At 37.7% G+C, this 26,998-nt stretch overlaps 1 protein-coding gene across 3 annotated transcripts in view; it reads right to left on the bottom strand.

Moving 5' to 3' along the window:
- ZFHX4 (zinc finger homeobox 4) overlaps positions 1–25,811 on the bottom strand; it is a 224,080-nt gene extending 198,269 nt beyond the window's left edge. The window contains exons 1-2 of one of the 3 annotated variants that reach the window (XM_089661017.1): positions 25,675–25,811; positions 23,848–24,153 (exon numbers count right to left, since the gene is read on the bottom strand). The gene's annotated coding sequence lies outside the window, so the exon portion shown is untranslated. Of the gene's footprint in view, positions 1–21,864; positions 22,240–23,847; positions 24,491–25,674 lie in introns of those variants that run through there. The other 2 variants (XM_089661019.1, XM_089661018.1) reach the window with 2 other exon arrangements.
- Between the last annotated feature and the right edge of the window lie 1,187 nt (positions 25,812–26,998).

Raw genomic sequence — 26,998 nt, forward strand, 5'->3', positions numbered from 1 at the left:
CACAATATGCCAAGTGTTAAAACAACTTATATTTGTAATGTACTAAGAAGTAACGAGTATTCAGAGGCAGCAAAAAAGTCTACAGCAATGGCTGAAATAACACCACATCCCGTTAGAAAGTTTCTGCAAACAAGGTAATTCTCTTTCCCTGGTAAAATGAAACAATCCATACTTACATACAAAAATGAAAATGCATTTGTCAGGAGAGTAAGGTACAGTAGCTAAGAGTACTCAGGGTTAGGAACAAACGTGACCTCTGAACTTTTGTTGAATGAAAAGTCTGCAAGTGTATGGGCAGTTTTCAATGCAGTTTGTTTTTCAAGTGACAGGTGAAAGAAAAAGTAAAAAAAATACCAACAGGTGGAATAGGAAAAAAAAACATACCTCTGCACAAAAGAAGCAATTATTCTTCGTTTCTGAAATGACTATACCCACATTCTTTCCTTAAACTTGTGTGGATTGCAGGCAGCAGTTGTGCCGTTATTGACTTCAGCTTCCACTCTGCAGTAAATGTTTTGCATGATTAGTGAGCTCTTTGAAAACTGAAAAAAACCCTACCCAGAACTCTCTCTCGTAATAAAAAGAAGCCACTTGCTGAATAATAGGAGACGAATTCCTCTGCATTTAAAATGCAGAATTCTGACAAGAACAAAAGAGGCAGAATGATGGTGTAGTCCTGTTTTTAATTGAGATTGTCCCAGCCTTCTTCTACGGTCCAGTGAGACAGTGTTTGTGAAATGATTAAAAAGAACGTGATCTGATCAAGAGGATAGGATAAAAGGAAAGGAATGCTAGGTTAGCCACACTGCTTAGAACCCAGGAGAGAGAGCAAACGAATGGGATTCTTAGCCTATTGTTTTTTGTATTCCATCTGCGATTGACCAACTTGCCTATGTTCAGCCATTGAGTCTCTGCTTTTAAGAAAGGGTTAAAAGTTGCCCACTTATGACATAATGTGCTACCAAACTACAAATCTTAGCAGGAGAGAAAAAAAGGAGAGTAAATAAATAAAAATCCTTGAATTATATCAAGTTTCTGAAAGGTCATCACTGTCTCTGCTGTGGCCTTTTCCCCATCCCAAATCCTCTATCAATATGTCATAGAGAGTTAGGCAAAGACAAAAGAGAAGCTCAGTGTGAAAACTGCACATATATCTAATCCTGACAAAGGAATGAATGGGCCTTCACAAGTATAATTATACTTGTTTATTTGTTACCACGTACAGAGGACTGATGAAAAAATCCATCAAAGTGGTATTATGCAGACACCAAGAGCTTCTTTTCTTTGGTGACTAAAGCCACATTGAGGCTTAAATTCCTTATTGTTAAATTCAGAAGGGTAAAAAAAAAAAAAAGATTTTGGCTGGGCTCTCTTTGCATCACTAGCTGACAGATCTTTTGTACAGGGGGGTGTATTAGATACATTAGCTAGAAACTTTTACTGGTACCTTCTTTTAGCCAGCATCAAAAATCCTTCACTATGAAGTAGTGTACTTGGTAGAAAAAAGGAGGAGAGTGGATCTTACTTCCCCATGTTTTGTTATGTCCATCAATGTTAAATGGTCAACACCAAATTCCCTTCTGGGTGCTTTGAAAAAGATAAGGAATCATGGACTAGTATAAAACAACTAGGCAATCCTATGAGCTTATGGTATCTTAAGGCAGACCAAATCAAGGCTTCAGCAAAACAGGCAGGGAAATCTGGGTATCATCAAGATACTGTCATCATTACAAAGGTATTTTGATAGTTTACATCTAATCTCACAACCTCCACCTGTAGTAACAAAGGTCATCATAAAGGAAGAGGTTCCATGCCACCAGGTTTTCCATTGGCTGACAGTACCTTTCTGTTGTGCTCTGCCCAGTTGCTGGGTTTTATAGGAAGGACAGAGGAACATAGACAGGAAGGAAATAAGTACACTAGGGAATGGGCACCACATAGTGTACAGCAGGCTTTTGTGTGGGATTGGAGCAATTGCCAAGTCAGCTTTCCTGCCTTTAATATTTGGTACTGAAAAGACAGGTATACCTATTTTTATTTATTATTTATTACAGGTACTTAAATAGAGCAGTCAATTTACATTGATTTAACTTATATTGTACATTCACATCAGTTCCTAACCTTCAAGAAGTGTACAATCTAAGGTCCCTAACTCACATTCATACATACACATACTAGGGCCAATTAAGACAGGATCCAATTAACTTACCAACATGTCTTTGGAGAGTGGGAGGAAACTGAAGTATCCAGAGGAAGCCCACACAGGCACAGGGAGAACATGCAAACTCCAGGCAGGTAGTGCCATGGTTGGGATTCAAACCAATGACCCTAGTGCTGCTAGGTGGAAGTGCTAACCATAATTTTTTTTTTTTAGTTCTATACGCCATTTACTGAAGAGCAAAAACTGGTCATTGTTACTGCTGGTAGCACACAAATAGTGAGGTGTTTATGAGCAATTGCTTCTGATCACTTCCTTTAATATGACTGTGCAATTGATTTTTATATAGTTGATAAAAAATGCATTTACCCAGCTACCACTTTCTCTTCTGATCTTTGCGCACTACAGCTAGTCATCCAAAGTGGTTCAAACAATATATATCAAAAAGTATCTTTAGGCAAACTGTGGCCCTTAAGCTGTTATATATGTAAACCCCAGCATGTTTTTGTGGCACCCCAACTGCAGAAGCCCATTGAAACTATCTTTCCTAACCTTTTATGCCAAGAACAGGCAGCGTATTGCCCAGTAACTGTTAGGCACCACCCTAAAATTCAAAGACTTGCATAAAATCAAAGAAAAGTTAAACGTTTTATGGCCTCCCCAGAACAATCCCATGAAATATTAAGGAAAAATATGGAACAGATGAACTATTAAGTAGCCATTACACTTTAAAAGACCCTAAATCAAATAACATAGGCACGTTTGGGGGGAGAGTGGGAGAGAAATAAGCTTTTCCTTACTGGACAGAAATATATCAAAGTAAAAGCAATCTGCATAGTTAATGTCTTTGTGCTCTTTCCAATTTAAAACAGAAAAGCTGTAATTTTTCTTTGCTGGCAATCTGGAAACACTCTGGAGTTAATTACAGCTGATTCGTAGTGAACCGCACAAACAAAGGCCAGTCTATGTCCAGACAATTATACTGCATTAACCAGCTTAGTGCTTCCTGCTGATGGTTCAGGGTTCTTCCATTACACCCTTCTACCTTCCCAGCACGATAGAAAATGCTTCTGCAAGGAGGAATTAATGAAGAGAACTGCAAAAGAATGTGTGACGACCTCTTCTGACACTGCAAAAAGAAAAAAAAACTTTCCACCCATGTCACGACTAAAGGAGAGAAGGTAATTAAGTTTGAATAGAGGGATGTAACCAAATATAGTATGCCTTTAATGGTAGGCACATAAAAAAGAGATAGCTTACAAAGGCAGACTGGAGAGTGCCATTCTACCTGATGACTACCCCTATCGCCTTCTCATCTTCTTTCTCCTCTCCCTCTAGGCCATAGTAGCTAACACACCAGATTGTTTTAATTTTCTAATCAAATCTTATGTGACTGATGACTTCTAAGTTTTCTTTTTACATTTGAATCAAAGGGGAAACATGTACCTTATGCATAAATGTGTAATGACTTCTTATTTAAATATGATGAAAAGAATAGCAGAGTCTTGAATTGCTGATGCTTTTTGCCATCCTTCATGAGGCTTTAACTCATTCAGGGATGCAGGGGAGGTACAAACATTGCCATATGCTCAGGCTTGATCTGCTTAATGAGTGGGGGGGGGGGTTATCAAGATCATTGTACAGCTTTAGTTGTAAGTTGTAAGTCTGGGTTTAAGCTGTGACTCATGTTCTTTTTTCTTCCAAGAACATTTCAGAATCAATATGCAAGAAGTGAGAGCAATTACTTGTAAGTTGCCTCAGTAAACAAACATGCATGAAGTATTTGGAACACTGTCTTATATGAGCAAAAGACAAGAGCGCAAGACATAATTATTTCCATACAATTAACAAGGGAGATCTGCACTAGTTTCCAAATGACTGCCAAGAGGTTTTCTATAAAGAATATCAATTGTTAAGTACCAAATATGTCACAATGATTGACATTAGGGTTGACCTCTGCTACTTTGTATTGCCTTTAAAACAAGGGCAAATCTTTAAACTGTTATGGGGTGTTCTACAAACTTAAGAGAAATGAACACCATAGGTGTTGCCCACAGCTTTCATTTTTAATATCACATGAACTATATGGGAGTCATTTTAACTAATTACAATAGGGACTACTGTAATTCTGATCCCAGATTTTAGATACTTATGGAAATAGACAATGAGCTATGTGTCTTCCAATGATGAACAGTGTTCTACAAGTACCAATCTCTGCCTTCCTTTCTATGGGATCCAAATAAAAGATTATACAGTGACACCTGTGAAAACCATGAAACATTCACATACAATGCAATGGACAATCTTCTTTCTGACATTGAACACACCAGTTCCTGCCTTTTGAATGATCTCATCAGAGCACAGCAATGATGGAAAAATCCACTAAGTGCACTGACATACAATGCAAATAATGTGTATTTCTGTAAGATAGTGACCCATTGAGCCTTCTGAATTAATCGCATCTCCTGGTCTCATCTATGCAAAGCAGGATTAGAGATAAAATGATGACTTCTTAATCCCTTTGATTTTCCTTTACTAAATAAATATTAAACTACAAATCAGAAAGGTTCTGGGAGGTATTACAATGCAAAAATGTACATTAAGAAAATACTTAATGGTTATGTAAATTGCACTCAGTTTTACAAGCTGCTCATTGATGAGACTGGTCCCAATCCATTTCCTCTTCAACCCTCAAAAATCCCTCTCAGATTTGAAAGTTTAAGTTCATAATCCTACTAAACAAAAAGATTAACCTTGGAATCCATTAAGTCTTTCTTGAAAGAAATTCACTGCATTAATCATGTCAGAGAATTAACAAATCATATTACCATGTTTATTTATATGTCAATACTTTCAACCTGTAAATCCACGCAATATAATCCTTCTCCTGGTAGAACTTCAGCTGAAGAAGTGTCAAGTCCAAATTCTACACAATGCAGCCAGTATACATGACAATTACATTGGGGGCCTTTAAAAAAAAAACTCTCTTAATCGTGATGTTGTGATAGAACAGAGCTCATTCAAATGAAGAACATGGTTAGTTTTAACTGGATTGTTGACCTTCCAGGAGCTAGCTATGTAATAATAGCATTGTGATGACTATAGCATGTCTAAGCAGTGGTATGAAGACATCAAATTGTACCATCCTAACTGTCTTTTCATGTAGGAAACAGGAATGCTCATACAAGCACTTTTGTCTCTGCCATCACTACAGTAACATGCCTAGGCTTCTAAATACCTACCCAGGATGTACTGGGAATGCAAGCCCTTCAAAACCCAGGCTCAAGATTGCATGCACTCTTGCAAGCATGACACTTCTGCTGTAGCCCCCTTTTTGTATCAAATTACATTTACATTACATTACTATCAATTCACTTGAAAGTAGTGACACCATTGTGACATGTGACTGCGTTTAAAAGGGGCCTTCTTTTATATTTTTTATCACAGTGGCTATCTTTCTTAGAGTAGGTTTAGGTGTCTACTTCAAAAGTACACCAGAGAAATTGTATAGTGGAATGGGGCATAGAAAGGTAATCAATGAATCTCAGGTTTTTAAAACAGACCAGTGAAGTAGGAATCCTGCAGCTGTCAGGATAAGTGGACAAGCTTTTGGAATTCAGTGGGATTATGGAGCTATTTTTATTGGTCAAGCAGTAAGAAAAACATATCCCAAATGATTACTATGTTGTCATCATGGATATCTCTGTTCCAGGTTTGGTCTTTTTAGATACCAACAATCTCTAAAGCCTGGTACATACAGACAGTCTTTTTCATTCAGCACAGTGGGCTAAAAAACTATCTATGCGATGCTAGTACAGCGATCGCCCCACTGAGCTACTGTGTTCTAACAGGGGAACTGCCCCGCTGGCAGAACACACGGTAAGCGCTCGCAGCCATTGGTTGCAAGGGCTGGTTTCAAGCATGCCGTTTGACAGAAGTCGGACATTCAGCCAGCTTCTGTTGAACAGGCTGCTGTACACATTGGCTGAATGTCTGCTGATTTCTGCTGATACTGGCCAATATTCGGACCATGTGTACCAGCTTTTAAAAGATTCTACATGGAACACACATTTTTCTTAAACTGATTGTACCTATATGGGATATGAACATTATTATTTCCTGGGACAACCTGAAGTAAATGAATACCTAACTGCTGAATACATGATTCTGTTGGGTAGATTCAAGTGTATTGAGAAACCTGACAGTTTCCTGAGAGATTAAACTATAGACAGTTACCTAGTGACAGCCAGAGAACCCCTGCTATGCCCCAAGATAGGATATTCACTGTACAATGTAGCACCTTGCTTTTCTAATCTTTAATTCAATGACTCTGCCCATGCTGGGTGACAACACTGCATTTCCCTCTCACTGTGACCATCACTGAATGTCATGGTTATAGCCCACTTACTATTTTCACCATGTTCCTAGTTACACACAATTTACATTGTTATGTGAAATTAACAAAAACATTGTCCATATTGTTATAACTGACAATATAAAAATTGTGTTCAGTAAACTGATCCTTTAATTATTTTTTAACTTGTTTTTCTAATTTAGCTACGTTATATCATCATTGCACCATACATGAATCTCCTTTACTTTATACAAACTATAAAATATTTTAGGAGCACAGAGTCCTATGGTTCCTATCAGTTTAGTCACATGTTGGGAAACCCATCTGTTCTGGTGATGTCAGCAAAAAAAAACAAAAAAAAAAACCACTATGGTTGCAACTCCTTATTTTAATTAAATCCTTATCAGCACTTTTATGTTACTCAGCTTACTCTTTTCCTGTCCTTCCGTACACAGTGTTTGTGTGCCGAGTTTTCTATATAAACAAGGTTTAAAAAACAAATATCTACTGTGTTTGTATGAACAAAAAAAGTTGAGCATCGCAGAAATGACAAACACTTAGGCATTGTAGTGTCCCTGCAATAATGGCCCATTAATAATTATTAGTGTGGTTAGAGAACAGAAGGACATTCAGTCAGCAGGGGTTTTGAAGTAATCAAAAGTAATTTTAAGGCTCCATTCTTTGATAGAAGAAGGCTTCGTGATGCTTATGTATATGTATATAGTTGCTACAGCTATACAAAGTAGTGTGTTCATATCCACATGGGAGGAGGGACCCCTGTTGTTTTAACAAAGCAAGTTAGGGTTTTAAGGCATCATTAAACAATTAGACGATGAAGTTGGTCCTATGAAACCATAATTTACGACTATGTTCTAACAACATCCTTAACAATAAAGTTTCTATTCTCTGGTTACTTAAAGAAAAACTTTGTCTGCAGCCTAACACCACTGTAATTATCTTCATAAAACTAATCACAGGCCAGGTATTTGGGAAACATTCCATTTCTATTAGCAACCCCCCCAAGTCATGATGAAAAAACTAGGCTGAATACAACTGGGAGAAAGTATATTTAAAGCCTTTCAGTACATATTTAAACAGTGCATTCAACACCCCTAACTAGTGATGCTAGTCAGGCAATTAACAGATGGCGTCCAGACCTTACAACTACCAGGATTCCGTATGGCTTATTAGAAAGTGTCAGCAAAGCTCCAATTGTTATGAACTTAGCTGAATATTCAAAAGAAAAAAAAAAGGAAGCATGCCCTTAACACCAATTGGCATCTCTTTTTATATTATTTTTCTAATTATATTACAAAACCAACACATGAAAACTGAAACTTGATCTTTAAGACCTTTTATTACATGGACGGTTTTCTGTGTAACGAACTCAGCGAAGGGAGCTGACCTAGTGCTGTAAAATAGGTCTAGTTACCCATAACAGATGTACACCTGTTAGGTCTATAGACTAGCAGTATAATGGAGACAGGTTCTCTTGTAGACTAATAGACATATTCTACATAATTCTGGATCATGCACATTTCTCCTGGCCCAGCAACTTGGTTGCATTGCCACTCACATTTTAGTTTCATATATTATGTTATGTTCTACTAAATTCTTCTTTAAAATATATATATAGAAGTATCAAGTATGAATTCTTATCTGAAAAAGCACCTTTTATTGCCCTGAGCAGCCTCCAAATTCCCCTTTCTGATGCTCTGATCTGACGTCCTATTGAAGGGTGGCTATATTTGTTCTCCATGGTCCCACTGTATGTAGGAACATAACCACCCTTTTGTGCTCTCTACTGAGATGGACTAGGCACAAGACCACAACTAATGTACACTGCTCATTCCAAACAAACTGAATAAGGAGAGGGGAAGAGGTTTGTGAGCTCACAGAAGACATAACAAGGAGGCAGAAAATTTCATTAAAAAATAGATTACAAAGCCATTAAAGCAGAACTCAAGTTCCGCTATGATACACTGTGAGCACACCTACCTGTCTGATCACAGCGATACCCAGACTCTAAACTGAGCTGCACAGGCACCGCTCAGATTAAAGCGGCCAAGAATGTGTTCTGCAATTAGTAGCTCCAGTAGCATCATCACACACTGGCCAATGAAGATGGTCCAAAACCCAACACACAGGAGAAGATGCAGGTGAGAAAGTATTGAGAAGCTGAGTATCCTCCCTTAGGTAGTGGTTGTGTATGTATTTATTTTGGAGAATAAGGATATCATTTAGTGTCATGTTTATGTCACAACACTTAGTTATGTTTTCCTGTTAACATGTAACTAACATAAAACATGTAGGGGTTGATTTACTAAAACTGGAGTGTGCAAAATCTGGTGCAGCTCTGTATAAAAACTAATCAGCTTTCAATTTTTGTTGTTAAAGCTTAATAGAACAAGCTGAAGTTAGAAGCTGATTGGCTACCATGCACAGCTGCATCAGATTTTGCACTCTCCAGTTTTAGTAAATCAACCCCATAGTGTCATAGTTGTAATATATTCATAATTCTGTAATGAAAGAGGTTTCGGTCTCAGGTTTGCAAATTTTTATCAAACCTTTAGACCGTGGTCTCCAAATTGTGGCCCGGGGGGACGGATGCAACCCTCTGCCTGCTTTTATGCGGCCCTTGGGACAATATTTCATCCTCTGACACCAACAATGGGGCATATTTTTTCCCATTAACAGCAACAAAGGGGCACATTTCCTCCAAATACCACCAATGATGGGACACAGTTCCTTCCAATAACACTAATAATGAGGCACAATTCCTCCAAGTCACACCAACGTTGGGCACAATTCCTCTCACTGACACCAAAGGTGGGGTGTTGTTTACTCCCACTGATGCCGAGATATTTTCTACTTACAGTGGCCACAGTACGGCCACCCTAAAATCTGAAGATCAGTAAACTGGCACTTTGTTTAGAAAGTTTGGAGACCCCTACCTTAGACCAGCATTGAGATACCTCTGCTCAAAGCAGACAAGACGTTTGTATGTAAAACCTATGCAGTCTGAGGCCAGGACAGTAAAATGGATGCCATCAGTTCATATTTGACTACATCACGTCATATTCCAAAACTTGTCTTCTTTTGATAATGCGGTATTAATTTACTTAGTATGCTCTGTTTTTTTAATGCATAAATGAAAGGAGACAGTTTACCTCTGCAAAGCGTCATCTCCTGTCATTATTATTATTTTTTTTTTTACACCAAGACTTAATTTGTGTGTTGTGGAGAAGTGAAATAAGCAATTCGGTAATTAACTTTTGTGTTTTTAGATGTATGAACCTTAATTAGATTTCATTATAAACAAACAAATGTCAGGCACAATTATGAGCTCCTTGCCTTACCCACACATTATCCCTTTTCAAACAAACTTGATGTCACACAAATTATAATCAAGCGGCCTGCAATTCGGAGTTGAATTCTACATGATTTGCCAGTAACCTGATTACCTTAACTTCAATATCATTACAGGAAAAGTATTTTAAGATAAATAATTACCAGAATTCCAACAGGAGACAGGCTTAATTGTATTGATTCAGGAGAACCAGGCAGAGTGGGACAGAGCTGACGGAATAATGTTATCTTAAATCTACCCTTTCTATTAAAATGATATTGCCTGGCAGGAAAAAGGTAATCTGAGAAAGGTGTATGAAAAATCAGATACAGGACTCTAATAATTATTTTACCCAATTATCTCCTGAGAGAAGCAACAAAATATCACTGCAAAAGCAACCTTATGGAACTGAGTCGCCAGTCTTTATTACAGGCTGGTTCATCTGTTATAAGCAAGAACAAGTAGATCTGCCAGGACATAATGGAGGTGAATGATTAGTCGTGTAGCACTTTGAGTGAACTTCTCCTCAATGCAATAAGAGTTAATTAAAGTTTACCACCAAACATCCACCAAAGTAGGATGTTGATCGTGTTTCAGCATTAAGTGCAAGCAGACAATGCTTGGCAGCAATTAGAACCAGCTATCAAATGACCTGCAATGATAATTATACATTCAAAACAGCTAAAAGAGCTGAAAAAAACTAATCAGCCTTTTCTTTTTCTCTCTCTCTCCCTCTTTCTCTACAACAACAATTCCAAGGGCAGGAAGCAGGTATCAGATTATTTCAGTTTAACACTGTAAATCAATAGAATTAAACAAGCAGGAGTTGTCTGAGTACATTATCTAGCAAAGAACAATTTACTGTACCTGATGGACGAGATCCTGAACCCATTCACTCAATGAGCACAAAAAAAGGCAAAGTGGATATGTTTCAATAAAATGTTCTGCAAGCCTGCTGATTATGAGAATGCCTATTTAGAGTGTGTATTTATCTGCTTCGTAATTAAAGCATTCTTTTGCAGATAGGTTAAATCATTTGCTTGCCTCAATGGAATGGTTGGGTTCTTATTTATTTATTTTTCACGGAATCCACTATTTTTAAAGGCTGGCATTTTTATTGTGCTGCTTATTCATTAAAATACAAATAATTTACATAAGAAAGGACATTTTATATTGCTGGAAATTCTACCTCCTGGCGCCTGTGTACTAAAACCTCTGCGTTTAATATATGCAAGATAACATCAGTGAAAATTATTTTCATAAAATGGCTCACTGCTTTGCATAGTTATTGGGCTGCAGCCTAAAGCTGTTTTACAGATTTTATTTTCTACCCTTCCCTAACAAACCTGATTTTCCCAACTAATGCTGTTATGCTAGGGATTTGAGCAGAGAGTTGGCTAATCCCGCTTTGTCCTAGAGCTGTGTTTAAGCCATGGCCCACTCCCAGCACAAAACTGTCTCCAAAAGCCCTTCTGCCCCCTTCAGCACTCATGGGCTCATTGGTCCTGACATTTTCACTCTGGCCCTGACAAACGAGCCCGTGGCTGTGATCACATTGCGCTTTATCTAAGATATATCATTAGCTCTCATCACTATCTCCTAATGTAGCTCCTTTCCTCGCTGAATCTCTTGCAAAAGTTCAGCATTCTGTTTGATGTACGGTTCTCCAACATAAGGGATCACAGGAATAATTTGTTACAGGAAGGACAGTTTTGAACAGCCCACCAATAATTGGAGAGAAATCATATTTATTCTCTGAGGAAGCTGCAGTCTGCGGTCTGTCTCTGAGGGCTGTAACACCCCACTATAGCTGAGAGATAGGAGAAGAGCATTAATAGAACAATGGTTAAAAATATTTTGTAATAAAATTTTTTTAAAAATACAAATAATAGAGATATGACTAAAGGACTGTGCCTTATTTCTGTTTATTTACAGTGACTTCTTCTGCATGGCTTTGTACAGAAGACTAAACCATTTTTATCCAGTTGTCCCTACTCATAGAAGACCTTGCAGTCTGTTATTTTTCTTATGGTCACTCGTTATGGCCCGGTAATGCAGATCCCATTTAAAAGAAATTTTGTGCTGAACGAAATGTGGGATGGCAATGCTGACCCTCTGAAAAGGCCTCTTCTTAGCCACAGTGCTGGAACAAGCAAGCAACAATTTTGATGTCAGAGTATTTAAGCTATTGGATCAGCATGGCAGCCTGGAAATTAGCATTTTCAGAAAGATAGAGCAGCATTGGTAGCCTCCACATTTCCCTTAGTGTAGGTTTTCTTTGAGCAATTAGCAGATCTGTTGAAAAAAGTAACAAGAGCTCAAGAACATTCACAAACTGCACAAATTGCCTAAACAAATTATGAATAAGTTATGAATGGTAAAACTGTTAACCAGTGGCCACTGTGATGTTACTAATTCACAGTCCTTATTTTTCATGTGGCTTTAAAATAATTGATACGATTGAAGCCAAGTTCAGACCATAAAGGCATATAAGTTCCATATCACTGACAGCAGAGGCTTTATTGATTCCCTACTTAGCTCAGAGCTTACAACTATAGTCAACTGTAGCACTTGAGACCTTGGAAATGTAGGTTAGTGGCTTTGAGTTAAAGTGCTATTCACTTTTGGGCTCAGCAAGAGGCTTACAATTTCTGTTCTTATTGGCATGAACCCACCCCCTGCTCTTACCAGGAAAACAACAAAGCCAAGTGCTTGTGCGAGGTTTAGGAATAAATCAGAGGTGAGCCACTCTGCAGGCTGTCCATGAAGTCCTTGTTGACAGGGAGCACTTGAACTGTCTACTGTGATCAGGAACTACTGCAAAATGTTATACTGTGTTCACCTTTCATCTATGATCATATTTGAGGTACAAGAGGTCAGCAAGTTGGCCATTGCCTTCTGCTGACCTTACCTCTGTAATTTAAGGTGCTATCTCAAATACCTGGCTGAAAAAAACGTAATACATCTTTGAATGCTAAACTCTTCAGCACGTCATATTTCCTGCAGTTGCTTGTAGAAAATAATGGGGGATACACGTTGTTCAGAATAGGTGCAAAAGTCGGACTTTCCTACTTCTACCTCTGCAAGAACAATTTAGGATTTAAAGTCTTATCACTTCTATCACTCTATTTCTGTGACTCACAGCATTATACTTTACAAGGAAGCGCATCAATCAGCGCTGTGATTAATTATGACATATCATAGAGAGCGTACTAGACACTCAACTGTAATTCAACATTAGGACTTTTGCCTACAACTACAGTTATGCAGTAACTTATAAGGGTCTATTTGTCAATATTTTCACTGAAAATGTATACAACTTTCACCTAAGACTCACACATATTTATATAAGATTAGATTAGAATATGTGTGAATCTTTGGTGGAAGTTTTGTGAATCCTGAGTGAAGACATTAATAGAGAGACCCTTATAGTATCCAAACATATTATTTTGCTCTCTCCCAGCCATATGCTGGCAACCGGCCCAACTGACCTTTACATTATTGGTCCTTGTTAGTAAATACACCCTAATATCTCACATAACTAGTTCTATTCCAGGGAAACAACATTCAGATACAATATAGTTGGCAAAGTCTAGGAATACAGTTAATTGTACCCTAGCCAGTTCTGGATGGATAACATAATGCTATCAATTGTCATTTACCAATGTGCAACAACAATATCTGAATGGTATGTCACCTTAATTGCAGCAGAATTTCTTGCCCTTCAGACAGAAAGAACTGCTCACCCCATATCCGCAAAAGCAGATTAGCATGAAGCTAAGGAAATGCAATATCTAATCCACTTAGCATGTATAATTAAGAAAAAAGATTTGTACAACACTTCCCTATTTGTCTGACATGTTGCAACAGGCCTGCAGTATATGTGCCATTTTGTACTATTCATCCAGTGTTCAGAAGGCATTATACTGATGATGTATTAATCAGCTTTGCAATGCATGTTGTTACTGGATTTTCTGTCTATACCTGGACACCTATCACATACCTATCACATATGCATACATCATGGTCTCTCTGGCATTTAAGAAACTTGCATGCTACGTGTCTTGCATATTCAGGCCCAGAAAGAAGCCTAATAGTAGCACAGCCATGCACAACTACAGTCTAAGTTATCCCGTGTAATGTCTGTGTTTTACTGGCCTGGTCTATTAATCTTAACCACTATACCTAACTTGTAACCTTTGCATTTGGTTCATTAATGATGCAGAAATTAATTCTAGTGATATGGGTCCTATTTTATAATGCCATTAATGATTGGCAGTATATACTGTCAAAGTACAAACTAAATGAGATGTACAATGCATATAGTAAATTGCAGTCTATAACTCACTACAAACGTAACGCACTTGTAATCAATGCAAATTGCTAATAGGATCCATTGGTGTTCTGACCACACATAGGACTTTTTTTACTATAATGTCTAGAAACTATATTTTGTATATAGTAGTTGTCAAATTTTTGAATGAACATTGAGCATCAGTTTCATTAGTACTAGAGGGCATTTAGTTCTTTAGAGGACATTTGATACTTTAAACTAAAATGCTGGGTTACACATTTTTATTTGAAACACCTTCACAGTACAAAGATGGGCCACTCATTACTTTTGTTGTGTTTTTGCACTTAGTCACCCTACAATACTACCATGCAGAAAATAAGTTAATTCTACTAACACTATAGATGCTGACAATTATAAACTATATAGCATTATAGCATGTATGACAAAAAATTTGCAGTGAAGAAATGGACCACAGACCACTAACTTGAGCTGTATATAGCTTTATACATCTGTTAGTCTTTATTAGGCCTTAAGGATATCAAGCCCTTACTGATTCTGACCTCTAACCCATAATTCCAAATGCATACTGTTAACTGCTACTATTCTAGATCAGCAAATTTACATCAAAGATCAAAAAGGCACACAAATACAGTATGTATTTAAATCCTAGTGTAACCTATAGTACTCACATGCAGTACAGTTTTATCGTATCAGCTGCAGGCTGATTTGGCAAAGCGGTGCATAGAGTCATGATCATGGGCAAGCTGCAGTAGCACATGACATCCAGTTGGATTACAGATAAGTTAAGTCAGTTTGTTGACAGTTGCTATGGGTGACACATTTTGTGCTCATTGTTCCTTGTCTTATGAAGCAAGCCCAACAGTCTGCATGGCAGCACAATCCTACTAAAATATTGTGATCAGTCCACATCTGGGTGTAAAGATGTAACTGTTTCAGGTCTAAAGGGCTTTAGATGCATTGAAATTCCAGCAAAGATTAACGGCCCCAATTCCAGTGTGAGTACATCATAAGAAAGCCATGTAATATTTTTGCACACTGCTGCACAGTCTAAAACAGGACTATGCTCTGGGCTTTTGCCCACTCAGTAAGAATGCAGACAGCACATAAGCTACCATTAGCCCATGTGTTATCCAATTCTCCAGCGGCTGGAGACCTGCCAGTGACAACACATGCTGCTTGCTTAACCATGTTTTAAAACAGAATTTTTTAAAGAAAAAAAAGGTATATTTTCCTTAAAGAAATCTAGCTTTTGTAAAGACATACTTCAGATCACCCAGAAAGTTGGTGTTCAGCTTGTAATGAAAGCTAACAGAGAAAGAAACAATTACATAGACGTGGCCTTCATAATTCCCAGCAGACGTTTGCCCTTATAAGTATGACCTAGTAGCCATTCAAGTACAGAAACAGTCACAATATCACTAGTGATTTCCTTTAAGGATTCAATGTCAGAAAAATGAAGGATCTACAAATGCATATATCACTGTTCAGTATTATTGTGATGCATAAACTGTTAGCTGTATAAACGATGCCACACAATTCCTCATTTCCTTTTTAGAAAATTTTTGCAGTTGTCAAATAATACAGTCAGATAAGCTACAAAGTAAACCAGGAGCCAAAAATTACAGACCAACCTAAGCTAAAACAAAAAGTTACAACATATAAAAAAGTTAACTTTATCATATGAATTCCCAATACCTATACAAAACCGGAGATACTTGACAAGCATATAACTTTGCTTTGCAAAAATGGCCTTTTAGCTGCCACTTTAGGCAAAAGGTGGACGCAAATGACAGTTATGTGATAACCAAATAGAAAGTAAGCTGTAGAAATGCCATTCATTACTGCATCACTTTAATTCTAAATATACTGGTAACATCCTGGTGTGTTCATCCATAAATGCTCATTGAAGGCACTGTTTACAAAAAAACTGTATTCTATACTTAGGGTCCCCATTATAAGCCATTTTACTGACAAAACCACTGATAGGTCACTTGAAACACTCCAACTGTCAGTGGCTGACAGTTCCCCTCAGGCTGGCAGGGAATACTGGGCCTTGTAGTTCTGCAGTAGCGTGAGGATGGCAGACTGTCTATACTTACAGCAGGGTCTATAGAAAATGGGAAGCACAAGGACATGAATCTTAGCAATACCCTAAAGAAGCAGCAGAAAGCAGTAACTTTTTTTTTTTTTAAACACCAGACTTAGCCAAATCCCCAGTGAACTGATAGCATGTGTTAGGCAACTTCTGGGAGCACGCAGTAAACAAATCAGGTCACATCTGGCAGAATCTGCCAACACTTGTCTTTGGTGGCACTAAATTGATAATTATGGTGATCTGACACTAGGGAAGAGGCTGCTTAATGTACATACAGATAAATAATTATCCTCACTGTATTCAATTTACAGATGTGCAAAAAGGACCAGTTCCCACCTTCAAAAGTGTCTCAACACTCAGGATATTTTAACTGCTCTAATTACTGTTGAGAGCACATAATTAGAATCACTGATCACACTGTCAACAGCTAGCCAGCTACAGCATGGCTCAAACTTACTTAGAAAAATATCAAAACGCCATCCAAATGTAAATCATGTTCCTAACACAATAAAGGAACAAAGTGAACATGATATACAATGCTTGAAAAAGCATAGTTAAAAGCTTTCCAGGCATACCAAAGCCAGCTACAAAACACAGCAGTACTGTACACAGCATGTTTACATCCGATAAAGAAAAAAACTAGATGTGCTCAAAACCTCTTAGAAAAAAAAAACAGCCTTTGTGATATCAAGAATGCAATAAATTCATATGTGCTTATAACACAGTGATATTACGTAAGCAGAATAATATTAAGTAAATAATTTTAAGACGATTATGGTCAAATAAAGAACACAATAAAATGATAGTCATATGAGTAATATAAAGTTAACGGAAGTCTAGTACTGTATACAATATAGTGTAAGGTCAGATTTGGTTCTATGAAAGAAGTGATGTAAACGCAAGCTTAGTTACGTGAAGTATACAAGGCCAGAGCTAGTTATATAAAGTCAATAATAACTTAGTTATAAGAAAACCTAGTTTTGTGAATGCTGTGTTATATGAACTGTATGCTTTAAAGACAAGCTTATAAGTATGAGATATGTTATACAATTCCAAGCACAGTCATATTGACTATATAATATAAGGAGAAGACTGACCCGTGGCGCGTACATAAAGGACAGCCTAGTCTTATGAACTATATTCATATGAAAGATATTCAGATAAAACATAATGATAACGTATAGGTATCGTTTAATACATTTTATATATTGTCAAATACTATGCATGCAATGTTTAGCATATGGTAGAAGTAGCAGTTCACTATATACTGTAATATGTCATTTCTAAAAAAAAAAAAAAAAAGGCTTTACATGAAGATAGACCGAAGTTAATCCAGTGAGCTGTGGTCTAACAGTCCTTAGCTGTGTGACCATAAGGCTGACTTACACTACTACACATAGACCCATAGTCGATATCCATCCACTGATTTTTATCACATGTATTACTTCACGTGATGGTGAAAGCTGAGGACATCTAGACCCTCGTTGAAATTTGAGCTTCTGCTTGTATCCCAACCACTTGGACAAATACAAGTTTAGTTAGAGCCAGGCAAAAGAATAGAGAGAAAGAGGGGCCTTGCTTTCATCTCGGTCACTCAGTCAACCATTCAGTGGCCTATTCAGTGGAGCTTTTCATTATGCAAAAAAATGCTAATCCTTTTCCGATGCTTTCACACTTGTATAAACCACCATTCCTTCAACAGAAAAGTAATTATATCAGTTTACCTTCCTGTCAAAAACAGGATTAATATTCAGATAGCACAATCTCCTATTTTTCGTATTTCTGCAGTAGGAAGCGAAGGATTGCTGGATGAGGTATTAGAGAGAGAGCAAGAGTCATTTTTTTTCTGGGTATGAGTGGGCTTGTCAAAGCAAAGCGATATAAGAAAGGAAAAAAACATCTTCAGCTGCTGAGGGAAGTCTTTTCAGTCAGAGAACTGACCTGCCCTTTGCAGGGGCCCAAGTAGAATAAGCCTCACTCACGTCTATTAATCAGAGACAAATTATGAAAGAATGTGGCTGGACTGGTTGACACTATCCTGTCTTGGAAGCCCCAGTAACAGCCTTGTAACAATGTCCTCTTCATGGGTAATGAACAGCCATGACAAATGGAGCAGAGGAACTGTTTATTTGCATATGCAAATTCCCACACAAGGGGAAACGTGTACAAACAAGTGTCTTTGTGAGGTGGATTAGGCAAACAACGTTTTCTACTTCTCCTTCGGACGTTCTGCAACCTAGAACATTAGTCAGCACAATTAAACCAGTCTCCATGACTACTAATGAAATTTTACCATGGTATGAGTTAAATTAGAGAGCTAGTTATGTTTCCACAATCCATCTTGAAATCCATTATTATGGCAGAACAATGCAGCAATTGTGCTCATCTGATCTCTGCCTGCTCAACAAGCCTCTAAAGTTGACAATTTGCATATGTTAATATAATTAAGTACTAATTACATGAAACTTGTACATATTCACATGCACCTTCCCGAAGCGTTATTCCCTTTGAACGATGGCCAAGTCCTTAACCCTCTGATGGGTCTGGAGTAGGAAGCAATGCCTTTGGGTGCAGCCCCAAGGCAGACAGAGAAAGGCTCTTCTTCTATAAACACTAGGCTCAGCCTAACCTCTCATATTTCTAACAACACACTGAAAGGAACGTATGCACTCACACAGTATTCATAGAGAGGCACATGCTGACACACTCTTACAGAAGCTTTAATGGTAATATGTGTATGGTATTCAAATACACTATATTATGAAGCTTTAGATTAAAAATCTCCATGAAAATTGTTCATGGGTAAAAAAGAAGTACACCTTATAGAGTAGGTGTAACACTTACACAGCATCTATCTATCTATCTAAAGAGACGTTGAAGAAACAGTGGCCTGTATATGATATTAATTATGTTATAGAACAAATGACAGAATTTGGTTCACATTGTCATTTTCTACATCACCACAAAGTGACAAACCATGAAAACTATGAAAAAAAAGAGCAAGCAGTAACTAATGATCATTGCCTAAATTTATGCTGAAGCAATTAAGCAATGTTAATTACTATGACAGCAGTTAATTGAATATAATTGGATATTTTAAGCCACTGAATAAAGCCCAGTTAAGATTAATTTTATTGAGATTAATTGTAAATAAGAATAGATTAACTAAGTGTTTTGACATGCATAAAAAGAAGTTCTGCATATTACCTAGTACAGCTCAGGCATTAGAGGAGAGAAAATACAATTGTGTTATATTCCAGTATTACACCTTAATATCACCTCCTTAATAAACAATACATATTAAAGCAAAATGTACAGGAATCATTAAAAAATACAAACAGCTTGTTAAGATTAAAGCCCCTATTGTCCTTTATCATGGGCATTTCTTTTAGTAGACTAAATTAAGTGAGTCTGCAATACGGTTTTCGGAAGGAACATTTCACACTGAATGGAAAAAAATGTTCTATCACACATGAAATTCATGCAGCTGTGCGGAACTTGGCCCAGCTGGTAAAGGACTATAAAACAACAGCAAGTGATAGGCACTAGGCCTTTGCTAGATTTAAAGAGACACTCTTTGAGTTTCAGCCTATTTTTGTGTCCAGCATTTTTTCTGTAAGCGCTATTTTAATAAAGCATTGAATTACTTTGAGGCTCAAAAAGTCAGAGAATGCTAGTACACCTCATACAGTAGTACAGGCCTATCACTAGAGTATGACAAGCATGCAGTGTAAACATGGCATACTACTGCTAGTATAATGCTCCAGTCTTTGACCAGTGGCAAATCGATCAGTCCATTCAAGATATGATTATCTAACCGCCTTACTGCTTTCATTCCAAGCAGAATGTCCTAAGCTTCTGCCTGCTTAGAACCTGGTGTAGGAATGCAAAGGGTTTAATAAAATTAAGTATACTAGCTGGGACTGCTGGAGGAATCACAGTGAGAAAGGGTGCTCCAATTGATTTTGAAATAAATCAATAGGTGATTAACACAATATTTTTAAAGCCAGAGAATGAAGACGTATTACGTAAACAAGTGTCTTCTGTTTGCAAGATCCATCCCATCTACAGTGGACTGAGGCCAAAATATAATGTTTGCCCATTATAATTCTATTGTTTTTTTCCAATCAAAATCTCAAATTAGCCTATGCAACAAGGCTATGACAAGTCATTCTGCAGTGTAAGGTTTTAAATCATCCAACCTCTTCTAATAGACTTGAGACTTATTGAGGTAGAAACCATAAAAAATGAAGAAGGGAAATTTAATCCCTGAAATATTGATTTGCACATTAATATCATATAGGCAGAGGGCAATTTGGCTTCATGGAAATGACACATTGTCGACCCTTGGTGAAGTCAGAGCCAATTTAACTGCTGAACATGTCTGATTCTCAAGAGTTATTAAGGGCTTCCCTTCTTGCCTTTATGACATTTCTTCAGCCTAGCAATGCAATCTTAAATGTATTATCTTTAAGAAATAATTGTAAAACCTCAGGGGTTTTCCTGTTAATGGAAGGGAGTCTAAACCACATCAGATTCTGAAATGCAACATTAAACCCTTGCAATCAACAAAACCACCTCAATTCTCATCCATCCAGTGCAGGATCTAATATTGTTGTTCGAGATAATCAAATTTCATCGTGTAAATTTAGGCCCGTGGATTGAAGCACTGAATTCTGCTATATTAATGTGATTTCACAACACTGTTATGCTAAAGTTGCTGGTACAGCATTTTTGTTTTAAAACAGGCAGCTACAAAGACACTATTATTGTGGAGTTTCAGCTATTAAACTGTCCTCACAATCAGCTAAGGTCCTCTATCTATTTTAAGCTAAGCCTAATTGATAACTTCAATTTGAAAGAACAATTAAGCAGTGTCACTGCATAAGGCAGCAGCAGGTACTGCCTTACAGATGGTCCACCTGACCTCTCTTTGTTCCCTGTCTAGATTTAATTTTTTTTTTACAGATTTATGAAAATATTCTATTTCTTAGAAGACATCACACTGGTTACTGTAAACAAGGAATGTAATTAACACATGTTTAGACTGGATAAAATAAGGCTAGCTAATATTAAATGAAGCTATTTAAAGTGTATATGACTTCTTCCTCTACATCCCTACGGAAAGGGATATATTCTGAAATATGTGTATTGACAAAAAATTAAAAAGCATAGTCTTGAAGGGGCACTGCTCTTAAACCACAAGCTCAAACAGCTGTTCTGTTCTTCTAGATAGGCTGTGCATCCCTGCTGAGTAAAGCAATGATCACATACAAAAAAAAAAACAAAAACACATTATCCACTTTATATTAATATTATTGCTATTCTAATTGATAATGCCATTGTTTTAGCATTTTTAACTGGCTATGTCCCTTCTGACTATGTTTACATAAATAGAAAAATGTAAATAAAAAGCATATTTAGTATACTACCCCATTGATAGGGCGATTTGCGTAAGTGTTCTTCTTAAACTCTGTAAAGAAAATGATTCTTTTAAAAAGAAAAGCTGACCCAGAGCCCAGTAGGTCCCTGTCAGAATCATCTGTAAACAGAAAGTAGAACAAGTGCTGATGGCATTGAGAGTGTTACATACCCAGGCTGTGTTTTTGCATTGCTCTCAATGGAAGCGATCGATGCCCATGTCACTGTCGTGTCCCAATCGCAGCCAAGTCTCTACCTCAATCTAAGCAGCAGCCCCACAGGCTGGGCTGCATATTTCACAGCCTCCGCTTGCTCAATACCTCAAATATTACATTTTCTGGGCTCTTCAGCGTTGATTGCTTACAAGGATCAAGCCACTGAAAATCCAGGAGAAGAGAAAATGTATAACCTCCTTTGCCTGCCATCTACATCAGCACTGATTAAAAGGGAGAAGGGTTAATAAAAAAAAAAGGAAAATGGAATGAAGGAGAGGAAATGCAACTGTCAGACAACGGGATGGTCAGACTTCCGTCACAGCAGCCTGTTTGGATAAATATTAGCCACCATCTTCAGCATGAAGTTGGCTTTGTTTTACTCTCATCAAGCCCCCCTCCCCTTTGTTACAAATTCTTTTTTTTTTTCCTCCTTTTTTTGGCACGAGCCTGATCATTTATTCCTTTCATTTTAAAGAAATACGGATAAATCCATGAAAGAACGCCGAGGGTTAATAGAGAAGGAAGCTGACTGTTCTGCTCTCCCTTGCAGCTCTTGCCTCGGCAGATGCCGATAAACCTCATGCACAACTTGCAGGTAACGCAATAAGCTTGTCTGCTACACCACCGACTTCCACTCCATGGCAAAGCAAGGATTTGGAATCAGATTAACGGAGATTGGAATCGGAGGAAGGCAAACATATGAGCAGAAAGATAGCAGCAGAAAATGACTATGCAGTTCCCAATGGTACTGATGACAACAGAAACCTGAGTGTGGAATGTTGTGTTTTCTCTATACCTAATGCACTGTAGGCTAAAGAACATTTAGACCAGGAGACCTTTTTATGGCCTATTTTGTTTTCTCTCTTTTTTTTCTCCTTTTTCTCATTTGCTGTTCTGGGAAGCTAGTGACTTTTATGTCAGTTGCATTGTGTGCACAGAGTCAGTTTGCTGATAGCAGGGAGTGGAGAGATGAGTTATGCCTGCCCCTGATGCCGAGAGCCAGCACAGGACAAGGAAGCTCCAGGAGACAGTCTAAAAACCATCCCCCACGGCCTTTCTCTGCCGGCCACCCCCAGCAAGGTCATTTAAACCTAGCAGACCATACCATTAACATTTAACAGAAAAAAAATGACAGAGAAAGAAAGCAGGTCTGCTTATTCCTTTGTAGAAATCCATAACAGCTTTCTGCAGCGAAGAGGAAAAAAAGAGGTGATAAATGAACATGTTTTTGATTTTAAAGAGCCTGTATTTTATTTGATGATAGCAATTCTAAGTTTTTGGTACTACCCAGATCATTATAGCATTTTTTTCCTGGAAGCAAGGCATCTGGAGCCCCAATGCCTGACATAAATACAGTGTTGTGCATACTGAGAAGAAGAGCCAGAGTGGAAACTCATGCTGCAGAATTTTTATTTATCTTTACAGGGGAAAAGTAGCTTCCAGACATCCCTGGCTGAGAGATGTGGGCACTGTTTTGTTTTTTGTTTTGTTTTTTTTGACAGCCAGGATCCTCTCTGTCTGACAGTTTTTTCCCTTCCCCTGTGTTGAGATGCCTAATCCAAGTTGCAATGGAGAAAAACTGGAGGGGGGAGAAAAGCGAAAATAAAGAGAAAAGCGAACGGACACCCAGCAGCAATCAGTGCGGACTGCTCCCTGGTATGTCAGCTTGTAGGAAAGAAAAGAAAGGAAGGGGGAGTTAGCCGGGATCTGTGCAGATGGGGAATGTGTGTGTGTGTGTGTGTATGTGAGAGAAACAAAGTGAGGCTCTGAGCTAGCTAGAGAGAGAGAGAGAGAGAGTGAGAGAGAGAGTGAGAGAGAGAGAGTGAGAGTGGGAGAGAGCGAAATATCAAAGATTGTGCAAGATCAGCCTGGAAAGATAATCAATACCCGACCTAAATTTAACACAAACTGCTCAATAAAAGTTAAAGAAAAAAACTTACTTTCCATTTCCCCCTTGCAGTTTTCACTCGATCTTCTTATATAGACTGTATGTGCGTCTCTCTCTCTTCAGCTTAATCACAACTGCTGATCCCATCCATAAAAAAAGGAGAATGTTCATCAAGAGGAGAAAAAATATATATGAGGATAAAAAAGGACAATCATACAAAAAAAGGAATAATCCTGGAACTTTTTGCAGGAGTGCAGAGGCGAGGGTTGGAGCGGAGAGGGGGCTCTGCTTGTTGTTCTGGGTCCGCAGGGTGTGAAAGCATGTGCCATCCGCTGCCTCGCTGTTTGCTTGTGAAGGGCTTGGGAAAAGGAGGAAAGGAAATGAATGTCTTTATTCTGCTAATTATTATCGTTTTAGCCCTGTTTAAAAAAATGGCTGATTAAGTTGAGTGCGCATGTCTTTGTGTGTCTGTTCCTGATATGCACTCTGGGAATGAGAGAGAGCGAGCGAGAAAGAGAGAGAGAGAGAGGAGAGGAGAGAGAGGGGGAGGTGTAATTAGTGAGGTGATCAACAGTCTCCAGATTGCAAATGACGTGCAGCCCGGACTTAGAGCCGCTCGCTGGGGCTGCAGAAACCACAACAATAATCAGAAGCAGGATCACAGAGCAGCCCATCCACTCCTGGCTGAAGACTTAATTACTAACACACACATGTATACAAACTATAGGGCCGGCGTGAAAGAGCAGAATCACTAAGATAATCACAGACCAGAAGAATGTGTAAAAATATCTTCTCTTATATTTAACTTGCAAGGAATTTAAATTAAATAAGGTAGGAGCCTCTTTAGACTAATTACTTCAGAGGTCTTCACAAGCCAAGACTTGGATTTTACAAAAAAAATCAAACTATTCAAACTATGCCTTTTTATACTGCGATACAGTTATTATTTTAAGAATATTTCTAAAATTTGAATTTTAAAATATAATATTGAAAGTAATTCCAAATATCATTAAATGTTCTGACCGGCGTACCCTGTATATGATACAGAAAGAAAAAGTATAGGAGATGAGTGGCTTTTTACTTTCATGCCGCACAGATTCCGATACGCACGTTCCCCGGAGCATTTTTGCGCTGGAGGAAAAAATTGGGTAAGAAGAAGATCCAAACTTAAGGAATTTACTTGTGTATTTAAGAGTTTTATTTTATGAAACGATGCTGTGGTATAGATTATTTTTCAAATTTTAACAAATAAAATGGCACATATATATATATAAATATATACATATTAACACACAAAATATTTTTTTTTATAATTCATTAATTGAAAATGGAAAGCTTAGCTTTGTGTGTATAACTGACACTGATACAGATATTCTCAAATACACCGTCGAAATGGGAGTTCCTCAAAGCAAAAGTAAATACAAGTTCAGAGCAAAGGATGTTTACAATGTCAAAAGCCTAAGCAGGTGAACCATAACCTCATGCTGGAACTGACGTGCCTTTTAAGTCCAGGATTCCTGGGCTAGACGTCAAAAACTTGTCTTAGGCCTTAAGTACCAAGTCTGCCAAATACCAACGGAAAGGGTTAGCACCATCCAGCTCCCGGATGGTTTCAGAAGAGTATAATAAAAAAAAAAAATCACAGAAAACACAGACAAGAATTTTGGCAAATCGCAGGTCAACAAAATGAATTCTAGAATACAATTTGGCAAGTCCTGTAAGCGATACTATTTGAAAGCTTCTGACTTTGCAAATTAAAAACATTTGCCAAGCTAAAAGTACGGAGAAAGGACAGGTTAGGTGGAAAGATTTTTAGGGAAAAATCTGAGCACAGGAAAAGCATATGTTGTATGATGATTCTACCAGACCAAATATGTACCTTATTAGCCAAGAAGACGAAGAAAGAACTGAGCGGCGTAGCTGTAAAATCGTTCCTGGTCTTCCCATGTATATTTCTGTGAAAATCTCAAGTGGTCTCTAGATTTCTCTTTATTATCTTTACACACACCTACACGCAACAATTACACAGTAATACAAGATGGGTGTGCATATATAATGCAAACACACAAATACAAGTGGCACTCTAGGCAGGAAGGTTGAAATATATGTGTGTGTGTTTATATATATATTTATATGCACATATACACGCACACAGCGCACACACACTATATATATATATATATATATATATATATATATATATATATATATATACACATATACATAAATATATATATATATATATATATATATATATATATATATATATATATATATATACACACACATTTTCTTTTCTTTCATTCTTTTACCATCCAATATTACATGTATAAAGGTGGCCATACTTAAATACTGAATCACTAATCTCCATATATTGCCTATTATAATTCATTACAAATGCTTTAGAATACCTAAACAGGTATAATGACCAATCAATTTAAAGTAAAAGTCACAACAAATATACAGTTAACAACTAAAGATGTAACAACTAAAGAATGTGAGAAAGCTGAATAAACAAATATGTAAAAAAGACAATTAAGTATTTATGAATTAGTTGTATGTTTGTCTGCTGGTGCTGGTCAGTTTCAAGCAAATATGCATGGCAATATAAAAAGGACTGAGAAAACACAAAAGGACATATCAGTCCTGTCCTTTGTATTGTTGCAGCTTTCTTTATATCTTTTTAAGTATGGTTTGAGTGTTACTGAATTACAGCTAAATGGACAAAAGGGAAGGCAGGGAATGTGAAGAGGTGAGTTCCCATTTTCATTCTTTCCCCTGTGAATGTTTACTGCCCCTCCTAACCCTTTTATTCTCTGCCCTCTCTCCCTCTCTCTCTCTCTCTCTTCCTAAAAATAGTAGCTCTGGGGAAAAAAAAAAAAAAAAAAGATACTGCGGGAAGTTCAGTTAGAAGAAAATCAGGGATGGCCAGGGATCTAGGAAAAATCGAAGAAGGTTAAAGCGGAGAGAGAGAAGCCAGGTTGGCAGATGTGAAGGGGAAGATACGAAGAGAGCAAGAGAGAGAGGACAGAGAGGAGGCAGCAGCGACCCGGGAGAAGAGAAAAGAGGGGAGGGATGTATGGATGAATGAAAGCAAGCAAGGAAGGAAGCAAGGAGGCAGGCAGCGTTAGGCAGACCCATTCAGGTTTGTTTTATCAACCTCTATCATGTTTATTATTTACACTTTCTTCCCACTTTTACTT

Source organism: Staurois parvus, unplaced genomic scaffold (assembly GCF_062004578.1).
Source record: "Staurois parvus isolate SC_StPar_1 unplaced genomic scaffold, SC_StPar_1.0 ptg001302l, whole genome shotgun sequence".
Taxonomy (NCBI): domain Eukaryota; kingdom Metazoa; phylum Chordata; class Amphibia; order Anura; family Ranidae; genus Staurois; species Staurois parvus.